This window comes from Cherax quadricarinatus, chromosome 78 (assembly GCF_038502225.1).
Source record: "Cherax quadricarinatus isolate ZL_2023a chromosome 78, ASM3850222v1, whole genome shotgun sequence".
Lineage (NCBI taxonomy): Eukaryota > Metazoa > Arthropoda > Malacostraca > Decapoda > Parastacidae > Cherax > Cherax quadricarinatus.
Window position 1 is genome coordinate 13,950,828 of NC_091369.1, and position 12,836 is coordinate 13,963,663.

A 12,836-nucleotide genomic window follows, 5' to 3' on the forward strand; every position below is an offset into this window, starting at 1 on the left:
ACAGTTTTGGTAATCCCGCACCTCCTCCTAACTTCCAAACTACGAATTCTCTGCATTATATTCACACCACACATTGCCCTCAGACACGACATCTCCACTGCCTCCAGCCTTCTCCTCGCTGCAACATTCATCACCCACGCTTCACACCCATATAAGAGCGTTGGTAAAACTATACTCTCATACATTCCCCTCTTTGCCTCCAAGGACAAAGTTCTTTGTCTCCACAGACTCCTAAGTGCACCACTCACTCTTTTTCCCTCATCAATTCTATGATTCACCTCATCTTTCATAGACCCATCCGCTGACACGTCCACTCCCAAATATCTGAATACGTTCACCTCCTCCATACTCTCTCCCTCCAATCTGATATTCAATCTTTCATCACCTAATCTTTTTGTTATCCTCATAACCTTACTCTTTCCTGTATTCACCTTTAATTTTCTTCTTTTGCACACCCTACCAAATTCATCCACCAATCTCTGCAACTTCTCTTCAGAATCTCCCAAGAGCACAGTGTCATCAGCAAAGAGCAGCTGTGACAACTCCCACTTTGTGTGTGATTCTTTATCTTTTAACTCCACGCCTCTTGCCAAGACCCTCGCATTTACTTCTCTTACAACCCCATCTATAAATATATTAAACAACCACGGTGACATCACACATCCTTGTCTAAGGCCTACTTTTACTGGGAAATAATTTCCCTCTTTCCTACATACTCTAACTTGAGCCTCACTATCCTCGTAAAAACTCTTCACTGCTTTCAGTAACCTACCTCCTACACCATACACTTGCAACATCTGCCACATTGCCCCCCTATCCACCCTGTCATACGCCTTTTCCAAATCCATAAATGCCACAAAGACCTCTTTAGCCTTATCTAAATACTGTTCACTTATATGTTTCACTGTAAACACCTGGTCCACACACCCCCTACCTTTCCTAAAGCCTCCTTGTTCATCTGCTATCCTATTCTCCGTCTTACTCTTAATTCTTTCAATTATAACTCTACCATACACTTTACCAGGTACACTCAACAGACTTATCCCCCTATAATTTTTGCACTCTCTTTTGTCCCCTTTGCCTTTATACAAAGGAACTATGCATGCTCTCTGCCAATCCCTAGGTACCTTACCCTCTTCCATACATTTATTAAATAATTGCACCAACCACTCCAAAACTATATCCCCACCTGCTTTTAACATTTCTATCTTTATCCCATCAATCCCGGCTGCCTTACCCCCTTTCATTTTACCTACTGCCTCACGAACTTCCCCCACACTCACAACTGGCTCTTCCTCACTCCTACAAGATGTTATTCCTCCTTGCCCTATACACGAAATCACAGCTTCCCTATCTTCATCAACATTTAACAATTCCTCAAAATATTCCCTCCATCTTCCCAATACCTCTAACTCTCCATTTAATAACTCTCCTCTCCTATTTTTAACTGACAAATCCATTTGTTCTCTAGGCTTTCTTAACTTGTTAATCTCATTCCAAAACTTTTTCTTATTTTCAACAAAATTTGTTGATAACATCTCACCCACTCTCTCATTTGCTCTCTTTTTACATTGCTTCACCACTCTCTTAACTTCTCTCTTTTTCTCCATATACTCTTCCCTCCTTGCATCACTTCTACTTTGTAAAAACTTCTCATATGCTAACTTTTTCTCCCTTACTACTCTCTTTACATCATCATTCCACCAATCGCTCCTCTTCCCTCCTGCACCCACTTTCCTGTAACCACAAACTTCTGCTGAACACTCTAACACTACATTTTTAAACCTACCCCATACCTCTTCGACCCCATTGCCTATGCTCTCATTAGCCCATCTATCCTCCAATAGCTGTTTATATCTTACCCTAACTGCCTCCTCTTTTAGTTTATAAACCTTCACCTCTCTCTTCCCTGATGCTTCTATTCTCCTTGTATCCCATCTACCTTTTGCTCTCAGTGTAGCTACAACTAGAAAGTGATCTGATATATCTGTGGCCCCTCTATAAACATGTACATCCTGAAGTCTACTCAACAGTCTTTTATCTACCAATACATAATCCAACAAACTACTGTCATTTCGCCCTACATCATATCGTGTATACTTATTTATCCTCTTTTTCTTAAAATATGTATTACCTATAACTAAACCCCTTTCTATACAAAGTTCAATATATATTATATAATTATATATATATGTGTTTTATATAATTATATATATATATATATATATATATATATATATATATATATATATATATATATATATATATATATATATATATATATATATATATGTATATATTTATTTTTTAGTAGCTTTCATGATGCTTTTGTTTTTTTTTTAAATTTCAATATTTTGTACATTCCATATATTTTTTTTTTTTTGCATATTCCGATTTATTTATTTCTAAATTATCCCGTCAGAGTTGGTGCCGGCGATGGGCTCTCGATCCGAGAAAGATGAGCTACTTTATCTTTGAATCGAATCTAATTTACCCGGGTTCTGTGAGGGTTCAGATACGTCTAATTTCCCTGGGTTCTATAAGAGGTTCAGATACGTCTGATTTACCTGGGTTCTATAAGAGTTTCAGATACGTCTGGTTTCCCTGGGTTCTATAAGAGGTTCAGATACGTCTGATTTACCTGGGTTCTATAAGAGGTTCAGATACGTCTGGTTTCCCTGGGTTCTAGGAAGGTTCAGATACGTCTGATTTCCCTGAGTTCTATAAGATGTTCAGATACGTCTGGTTTCCCTGGGTTCTAGGAAGGTTCAGATACGTCTGATTTCCCTGGGTTCTATAAGAGGTTCAGATACGTCTGATTTACCTGGGTTCTATAAGAGGTTCAGATACGTCTGATTTACCTGGGTTCTATAAGAGGTTCAGATACGTCTGATTTCCCTGGGTTCTAGGAAGGTTCAGATACGTCTGATTTACCTGGGTTCTATAAGAGGTTCAGATACGTCTAATTTCCCTGGGTTCTAGGAAGGTTCAGATACGTCTGATTTACTTGGGTTCTATAAGAGGTTCAGATACGTCTGATTTACCTGGGTTCTATAAGAGGTTCAGACACGTCTAATTTCCCTGGGTTCTAGGAAGGTTCAGGTACGTCTGATTGACCTGGGTTCTGTAAGGGTTCAGATAAGTCTAACTTACCTGGGCTCTAGGAGGGTTCTAATACGTCTGTGCTTTAGTGGACGGAGGGTCGAGCCTCGAGCGTTACATGACCCCAACGGATTTGGTGCTTTCAGGCGAATACAAGGGATTCATTTTAATTAGACGTTTTGGTCTTTCTTGGACCATAATGTGTGACAGTGGTCCAGGATGGACCATAATGTGGACGAACATGTGATAATGGGCCACATCTAACCATAACATATCGTAATGGCCCAGGGCGGACAATGCAGTAGTGGCCCAGGGTGGACCATACAGTAGTGGCCCAGGGTGGACCATACAGTAGTGGCCCAGGGTGGACCATACAGTAGTGGCCCAGGGTAGAGCATATGGTGGCTCAGGGTGGACCATGCAGTAGGGACTCAGGGTGGACCATACAGTAGTGGCCAAGGGTGGAGCATATAGTGGCCCAGGGTGGACCATGCAGTAGTGGCCCAGGGTGGACCATACAGTAGTGACCCAGAGTGGACCATACAGTAGTGGTCCAGGGTGGACCACACAGTAATGGCCCAGGGTGGACCATACAGTAGTGGTCCAGGGTGGACTATACAGTAATGGCCCAGGGTGAACTATACAGTAGTGGTCCAGGGTGGACCATGCAGTAATGGTCCAGGGTGGACCATGCAGTAATGGTCCAGGGTGGATCATGCAGTGATTACGATCTAGGTTGGACTTTGATTTGTGATAATGGTTCAGGATGGACCGTAACTTGTGATAATGGTCCAGGATGGACCGTAACTTGTGATAATGGTCCAGGATGGACATCAGTGTTATGCTCAAATATGGACGGTGACTTGTGATAATGGTTCATAATGGACCATAAGACGTGATTATGGTCCTGGATGAACCTCATCACAGTAATAAACCAGAATGGACCATAACACGTGTTTATGGCTCAGGACGGACCGTAACGCAGTAATGGACCAGAATGGACCATAACACGTGATAATGGACCAGGATGGACTGTAAAACTCTTACAAGAGTCTCTCAGTGTGAGCTAGTTTCTTGACGCTGGTGAGGGGGGCTCTTGATCCGGGGAATTTGAGCTTTGATCTCCTTGAATCAAACCTTACCTTTCCCCAAGGCGAGTAGGACCCATGAGAGTTTAGCGTTTCCCCATTAGTATAAAATTATCGCATATATGGGGAGGCGCTAAACACTCATGGGTTGCACTGCTCCTGGAGAATGGGGCGACGTTTGAGGTATAAAAAAAAAGGAGAATATAGCTCCAGCTCCCCGGACCAAGAGCTCTCACCGGCATCAAAGACACTCCCTTAAGTCCTTAAGGGAGATTATTATTATTAATTTATTAGTATTATAATCTTTAATTATTATAGTAAAATATATTGTAAACTTAAAAGGTATTATTATTATTATTATTATTATTATTATTATTATTATTATTGTATTTCCTGAAACGTTCAAGCCTTGAGTCATTCAGCTCAGCAGTGGTGTAGGCTCGATCCTCCGTCTGGTTATGGGAGCCCAGAGTGTGGTCAGCTAAGCTGTTGGTGCTCCCAAAATTTGACTAGTCAAGCGTTCGTGTCGAACTTGATCTAAGTTCTGACAGTCTTTAATTTCATTTTAGGGCAGTTTAACCCCCTTCACACGGGAGATGGAGAGAGGAGGGGGGTGGTCTAAGTTCTTTACGTAATGGGGTAAGCGCTAAACCCATGTGGGCGAGGCATCGTCTGGGAAGGCGAGTGGTAATCAAAGCTTGACCCGAGGAAAGGGATGGGTAGCTCCAGTTTCCTGGGTTAGTGCGTGTTGCCATTCTCTATCTTCCATTCAGTCACCTATATGACCTTGTATGGGTTTAGCGCCCCTCCAACGGATATGATAAAGTTCATTGTCTATATTTCAATGTCTTGATTAATGTGTATTTGGTTGAGTGTTCATTTGGTGAACAGTTTGTCTGGTTGACTGTCCTCGGTGTAATTTCTTGTAGGAAACAGTACAGTGACACTCCAGCATTTTAAATGTTGGCCGGCAAGATTTGTCGACAAGTGTGGTGTTTTGTGTGGCAAGACTTGTCGACAAGTGTGGTGTTTTGGGTGGCAAGACTTGTCGACAAGTGTGGTGTTTTGTGTGGCAAGACTTGTCGACAAGTGTGGTGTTTTGGGTGGCAAGACTTGTCGACAAGTGTGGTGTTTTGTGTGGCAAGACTTGTCGACAAGTGTGGTGTTTTGGGTGGCAAGACTTGTCGAAAAGTGTGATAAAGAAAGGTACCACGTGCTGTGCAAATTTTTATCAACAGACAACGTTTCGCTCTGAGATCGAAAAGTGTTGTATAGGTGTCGCGTACTCATGGGTCCAGTTCACTGGCTACACAAAAGAACCTTGTCTGCATTTAGAAGGATTCGCCATTTTTTTTCTCTGAATGATCACATGAAATGCACTGAAATCACTACTGCTGAGTACCTTTTTGAGATCACTTCTGCTGAGTAACTTGCTGAGATCATTGCTGCTCAGTAAATTTCTGAGATCTCTTCTCCTGCGTAACCTTGAAACTACTACTGCTGAGAAATTATAGTTTCAGCATTTTGTCGTGATAAACTATCTGAAGGCTTTTTTTTTCCAAGTGCCCTTGCCCAAGAAAAATACGTCTGGTTTACGTACCAAGCAAAATAAGTTTCGGGTGTCGTTGCCTTTTGCGACATTGTTGACCTTTGGTAAACAGGAACCAATGACGTATGTTAGCGTATTGGGTCCCTACACCTTAGACCTACCCCACAGTCATTACACCTGACACACCTGTCAGAGCCACGATACTGTTAATCTTTGGTATGTTAGCGTATTGGGCGCCTACGCCTTAGACGTACACATAGTCATTGCACCTGACACACCTGTCAGAGCCACGATACTGTTAATCTTTTGTAAATAGGAACCAGTGACGTTTGCTAGCGTACTGGGTCCCAACACTGTAGACCTACACACAGTCCTTACACCTGACACTCACCTATCAGAACCTCGATTCTTGAACCAACACAAGCCCCACCATTGCAAATTTCTTGACTAAAACTATACTTTTCTACACCACACATTATCTTCTCCCCATTGCTGTCTGTACCCCTCTACCTTACAGCCCTGATGACACCTATGCCCCCTATATCCCTGAAGCTGTATGACCCTTAAAGGATTAGTGCTTCCCGTGATAATCTAACACATAGGACTCACTTTATTGCCCCTGGCGTCCGGACCCATCCCTTTCCACCGATCATTCAGTTTCTAAGTAGAAGTCTCCAATCATTCCTGTGCACACCTTACCTCTTGTATTAACATACCTTAACTCACTCCTGTATTAACACTGCTCACGTGAATCTTGCATACTTTAAAGTATTCTTAATTGAATTTAAACCTCGGGTCACAAATGTTATTAATATTGTCACACCTCTATGAAATAATTATATCTATCCTTCAAGGGGTGAATACCTTGATGCTGGTGAAGGCCTCCCGAACAAGGGAATTGGAGTTGTTCTCTTTCCCTGATCAAACTTGATTACTTCTCATTCTCCAGGCGCTGCATGACCCATACTGATTATACTTCCGAATAGCCTGGTAATGAAATACCAGAGCATCTCTCTATTGGCTGGCATTGTGTGCCGTGTCTGGCATTACTGCAAAGATCAATGTTGTGTTTACTTGTAAAAAAAAATATTTTTTATAATGTGGATATATTGTTTTTGTCTAGCATTAAGAAATGATGTGATATATATATCTGAAAAGAAAATCCTGTAAAGCTATGTTTGTTGATAATTTTTCGTTGAATATTTCTGTACAAAAATACGGGACGAAAAATGTATATTAGATTTAGTAATTAATGTTTGCACACGTGAAAATTATATTTTATGTCTTGACAAAGTCAAAGTTTTTGTATCGATTTTTTGTTGAATTCTCCGTGTTCTTAAAACTGCTACAATAAGTAAAGGCTGAATTTTGTCCAACTAGCATGTACAATCTTGCCATAAAACGTACATTTACAGGTATCCAAATTAAGGTTACACTGGTGTAATACTCGTCTATAATTAACGAAACTGTTGTAAATTTAGTTTTAGTAAAATCATAATACATATATATATATATATATATATATATATATATATATATATATATATATATATATATATATATATATATATATATATATATATATATATATATGCAAACAATCGCAGACGGGCGATCTTAACTATGCAGGGCTTGTCCTGCATGCATATATATATATATATATATATATATATATATATATATATATATATATATATATATATATATATATATATATATATATATATATATATATATATACATGTCGTGCCTAATATGTAAAACTGGTAAATTAGCAAGAACTCATTTAAAATTATGTCTTTTCTAAAATTTTCTCTTATAGGTTTAGAGATATATTTTTTTCCATTAATGTTAAAGTAAAAATTTATAATTTTGCACCAAAAGAAACTTAGAAAACTTACCTAACCTTATTATAACAAGCGCAATTTATTTTAGCCTAATCCAATTAAATATATTTTAGATAATTTAATACTAAACAAACACAATGAAATGTATTTTTTTTCGTTAGGTTCAGAATGATATTTGCCAAATTATTGCATACACAAATTTTCGCTTGTTCTATATGGCAAGATGAGCGTTGCTATTTGAGTCAAGATCGCAAGTCTTACATATTAGGCACGATATATATATATATATATATATATATATATATATATATATATATATATATATATATATATATATATATATATATATATATATATATATATATATATATATATATATATATATATATATATATATATATGCAAAACAACCACTGTGAAAGGAACTATGTTCGTTGATAATGTGAGAAGCTGCAGGGTAACAAAAGATAAAATCATTATGGACATTACCCAAGATAAGACGCTAATTTAGTAACTTTCATGATGCCTTTGCATCTTTCTTTCTGAATTGTTATTCCAATAAATTAATCCATACAGTGAGCGATCATTTTCGTTCATAAATCCCCTTTAGAATCGCCTCGAGGACTATGTCAGGTGCCAGTGGGGGAATCATGAGGCAAAAAATTGCATATCTCCAAACTTAAATCGAGCCTATTTACCTCCTAATCCCAAGGCGCTATATGTACCTACTGGTTTAACGCTCTTCATAAATGTAATAATTTTAAGAGGCGTTTCGGTCAGATTCCATATTAGTCCCGGATGGACCGAAATGTTCTCGGAAGTTACTTCTTTACATTGTGGGACAGTCTAGTAATTTTCAATATAATTTTTATGTACAAAATTACTCTCCATGATCCGTGGAGAGGATCCATCACCTCCACGTTCACACTTCAGCACTCTCACTGCTCACCAGATTAGATATTTACAGCAATAATTTGAATTTAAAATTCGATTCAATAAAGAAAGTCATTCACGGCTGAGTTTTATTTTCCTAACAGCAAAAAAAAAAAAAAAATAAATAAATAAAATAAAAATAAATAAAACTGTATACCTTATTGTAGTTTATAGATTAAAATGAGTATATTATTTGCATTAAAACTGGTACTTTCATGATCATAAAATTTTACTTAATATAACAAACATGAAAAAAAAAAAAATAGTAATTTCGACTTAATTTGTTTTAGCCTTTTCTGTTTTGGTACCTAATGTCTTTTCCTGAAAGCTGTATTTCCAACTATTGATGTTCCTCATCCCTTCAGATCCCTGTGGATCATGAAACGTAAACTGATGGTGTGCAACTTTCTGCATTTTCGGTTATCTTGTGGCATGTGAACAAAGGGCTTCTTAACACTCACAGAAGTACTGGTTCTCCACCTCCAGCAAGGACAGGGCACCGGATGCTTCACCTTTGCAAGGGTAAGTCTGACGTGCCCTCTCCGGGTAAGGTTGGAAAGCCACTCTAAGGAACTTGAAGCATCTCTTTGTATGGCTTAAACCGGTGGGAGAATTGGATTTGCCTCGCATGGGCCAGTAGGCCTGCTGCAGTGCTTCTTCTTTCTTATGTTCTTACGTGGGAGAGAGGAATCGCTCCATGGAAACCCTAGCTCTCTCAACCTGTCTGAGGATTTGGTTGAGCACTCAGGGGAACACCTGCAGGCTGCATTTTTGATCACCTGTGAAGCCATAGGGGTAAAACTAACACAGTTGGAGGCATTTATACCATGGATTTTGCATGGAACTTGTAGGGGCATTGGACCCCTATGTCGAAGACATTTGTATCTCCCTCCAGGACTATAGCTTCTCTTCTAGGAAGATGTGGAGTGAGTGTGAGGTGGACTTGCTTAGCCTCGGCTAGTAGGCCGAAGCTAAGCAAATCCACTTTGACCGGCCTAGCATGGGCCAGCAGGCCTGTTGCAAGGCTCCTCCTTTCTTATATCTGCAGGAGCCTAAACTCGTGGTCATCAGTCTAGATTGAGAAGATAAAAGTTTCTAATTTCCTACGCTGAAAATTGGGACTATGATTGCTATTCTCTGAGAGGAAGGGGATGGGGGTCCTTGATGCCGGTGAGGAGCTCTTGATCCCAGGACCTGTGCTCTGTATCTTTTGGACTGAAACTGAATACCTCCTATTCCCATTCCCTCAGGAGCTCATCCTCAATGGGGGGAAGGGGCTCCTTGTCACAGTGAAGAGGTTTTTGGTCTCAGGAATTGTTACTTCGATCTTCCTCTGACTGGACCTAAATACCTCCCCCCCTCCTTCCCACCTTCCTTACCCAAGCCTTCCCATTCCTCCCCTTTCCTGCTTTTGGCCTTTGGGGTCTTCCCCTCCAAAATTGTAGCTCCTAGGTTGGGGAAATGGTGTCGTTGTCAGTCCCAGTCCCTTAAGGTCCTTGGTGGTAGAGTTTGCTGTGTAATCTGGATCATGGTATAAACCTTGGTAATAAATACCGACAAGTTGGTTTAGAAAAACAAACAAACACTAGGACATATTTATTAGAAAACGTTTCGGACTTTGATCAAGGTCCCAGGACCGAAACGTTTTCTAATATATCCTAGTGTTTGCTTACGTGTTTTTCTGAACCAATCGGATCATCTAGGGATGTCCCGATCACCCTCCAGAGTCCAGGGGAGTGGCTAAGGGTGTCCTTTGGGTGATGGGTGTATCTCTGGAGGTTGCCTGTCAGTCCCGGGAGGTGGTGGCTGAAGGAAGTATGCCTTTCGGCAGGGTTCTGACCACCTTCTCTCTTGTCCACCAAGGAGGCTTTGTGGATGTGAGGGTTGCTATCCTGGATCACCAGTTTACTGGCTTGAAGAGTAGGGTAGGGCACGGGTTCCACACTGAGGGCCATCTTGGGTGCAGAGGGGATATACGATTTCTTTCATTCTTCCTGGGAGCTACCCCTCCACGCATCCCCCCTCCTTTTTTTCCTTTTTTTCTCGAAAAAAAGGGAAATCTAACCATTGGGCCCGATGCCTTGTAATTCCGCCTCCCGGACCCGTTTCTCTTGCGGCACCCTCTCACGACCCTGCCTCGTTATTAGATCATTCTTCGGAAGTCTCTCATACCACGATACCTTCTGCAGGTAACATTTCATTGCTCATCTCTGGTAACGGGGTCCTGCGTGACTTTCTTGATATGTTCACCCTTCTCACATCGTGGACCATGATTCCGGCTTCTCCCCGACCATGATCATTAATGGATGACACTGTCTTGGTTGCCTCTCTTTCTTCCCAGAAAAGGCCGACGTGACACTTCTCTTACACTCTGTTTCTAGATACACAATTGGCTAAGTTTTCACTCTACAACTGACTTCTACCATTATCTTTCTTTTCATAGTATTTCAAGGTACTCCTATGCCATGTTGGTCACAATATTTTATTTAATCTTCTTAAGAGTGGTGCACACATCATGGTATGAAATGCTGGACAGGCTCACAATCTTTCCCTTCTTACCTCCACTGATGATACACCAGTCATGATTCATAAACACGTCTGTCTTCTAATGCAGTGGAACTAGTTTTTCCACATACGATTGTTCAACGTGATTTCCAGACATGCAGTGCTGACATTTTGGAACAACTTGAGCTCCAAGATCTCCCAATTCTTAAAGAAGACACTTATGTACTACCTGCCCACGGGGGGAGACGCTTTCCCCGCAATAAAGCTCGGTTAACTTTTGACTACCATGAGTTTCCATCCTCTGTATATATTGTGGGACACTGTGTACAAGTAGGAAATCGGTTCCTACACCACAACAATGTAAAAAACAAATTCTGGCACTTCGGCCACCCAGCGAAATACTACAGGTTTATGGCAGAATGCCCAGTCTGTGGTACTGCTGTCCATAACAATACATACTACAGCCGACCTCCCTCTTGCCTTAATTATAATGAGGCTCACCCAACTTATTCTAGCTATTGCCAGGTTTTCTTAAAGGAACTACAAATTCACTATCTCAAAGAGATTGATTTCTTTTATGCAATGGTAGTATCCCATCTCCACTTCCAAGGGAGACTTCCATGGCTTTCTTATTCTACAGTTACTAAGCGGCCTCCAACCTCATTGGTACCTATTTCGACAATCTCCTCTGTAGTCACAACTTCCACAGTCGCTTCTGTATCTAACTCTTTTGCTGCCCCGGACTCTGAGTTTCCTACCTCATCGACTCCCACTGTCCTTACATCTTCTCGCTCGCATGTTTCCTTGCCTACACAGCCTCCCACAACTATACCTTCACCTCACACCCCTACTTCTCCAGGGTTTAAAACATCAAGGATCAAATCTCTTTTTAACCCCTCCATCACTTATCCTTCCCAAATATTTTCCTTTTCCAGTCTCCGAACCTAGTACTTTACCTCTTATTGAATCTGTTACGGGCATGGAGGCTCGTCCTCCCCTTGTACAGTTCCCTCTTCTCCTGTGTCCACTCAAGTTCCTGCCTCTCCTGACCTCTCTCAGGTTTCTTCCCAGGTTATCACTATCTTTTCATCCCCCTTTGGTAACTCCCATTGCCTCTCCAATCATTACTCACCCTACATCTTCTATCTCTGATATTGTACTGCCTGCAACGTTCTTGTCATCTGAAATGCTTGAAGCCATCTCCGAATATACTGAGGAAGCAAAACTAATTATGGACACTCCACCTCCCATCACTCACCCTTCACACTTTACTAAACATTCTAGACAACTTTCTTCGCAGCGTTCCAATCCTTCACTGCTTACTAATTTTCTGCAACCTCAACATGCAGACTTCACTAACCCTGCTAGTCCTTGGACTCCTACTTCGCGTTACCAGTATACTTCTATTTGCAAATCATGACTTGTTTACAGTGAGATATTCGAGGCCTTACTAGCATAGGCTAGCCACAAGGCTTAATTACAGAATTTTCCTAACAAAATACAATCCGCAGAGGTAACTGGGGTGGGCTTCAGGTGTTGCTCTCCCAGTTCTCCCCTGTTTGTGTCTGTTTACAAGAACCAAATTGCACTCCACTGTTATCCATCCCGTTTCGAGCCATATGTTATTGCATTTATCTGATTCTTTTCCTCGTGAATTTTAATGAAAGTGCACTTCTTGTATACGACAGTATACCACGCTCTCAGGTGTTTGTTCATACTTCACTGTATTACACTGTAGTCTGTACCTACTTGAGGTAGTATACAGTCTGCTCTTTGTGTCTTTCTCCTTCTCGACCTTTATCTATTCCTGAT

At 40.7% G+C, this 12,836-nt stretch overlaps 1 long non-coding RNA gene across 1 annotated transcript; it reads left to right on the top strand.

Moving 5' to 3' along the window:
• The first annotated feature begins 2,284 nt into the window (after positions 1 to 2,284).
• On the top strand, positions 2,285 to 8,598 carry LOC138855023 (uncharacterized). The gene is made up of 2 exons (XR_011394192.1): positions 2,285 to 2,657; positions 2,767 to 8,598. It is a non-coding gene; the product is annotated as an uncharacterized lncRNA (long non-coding RNA).
• The last annotated feature ends 4,238 nt before the right edge of the window (positions 8,599 to 12,836 follow it).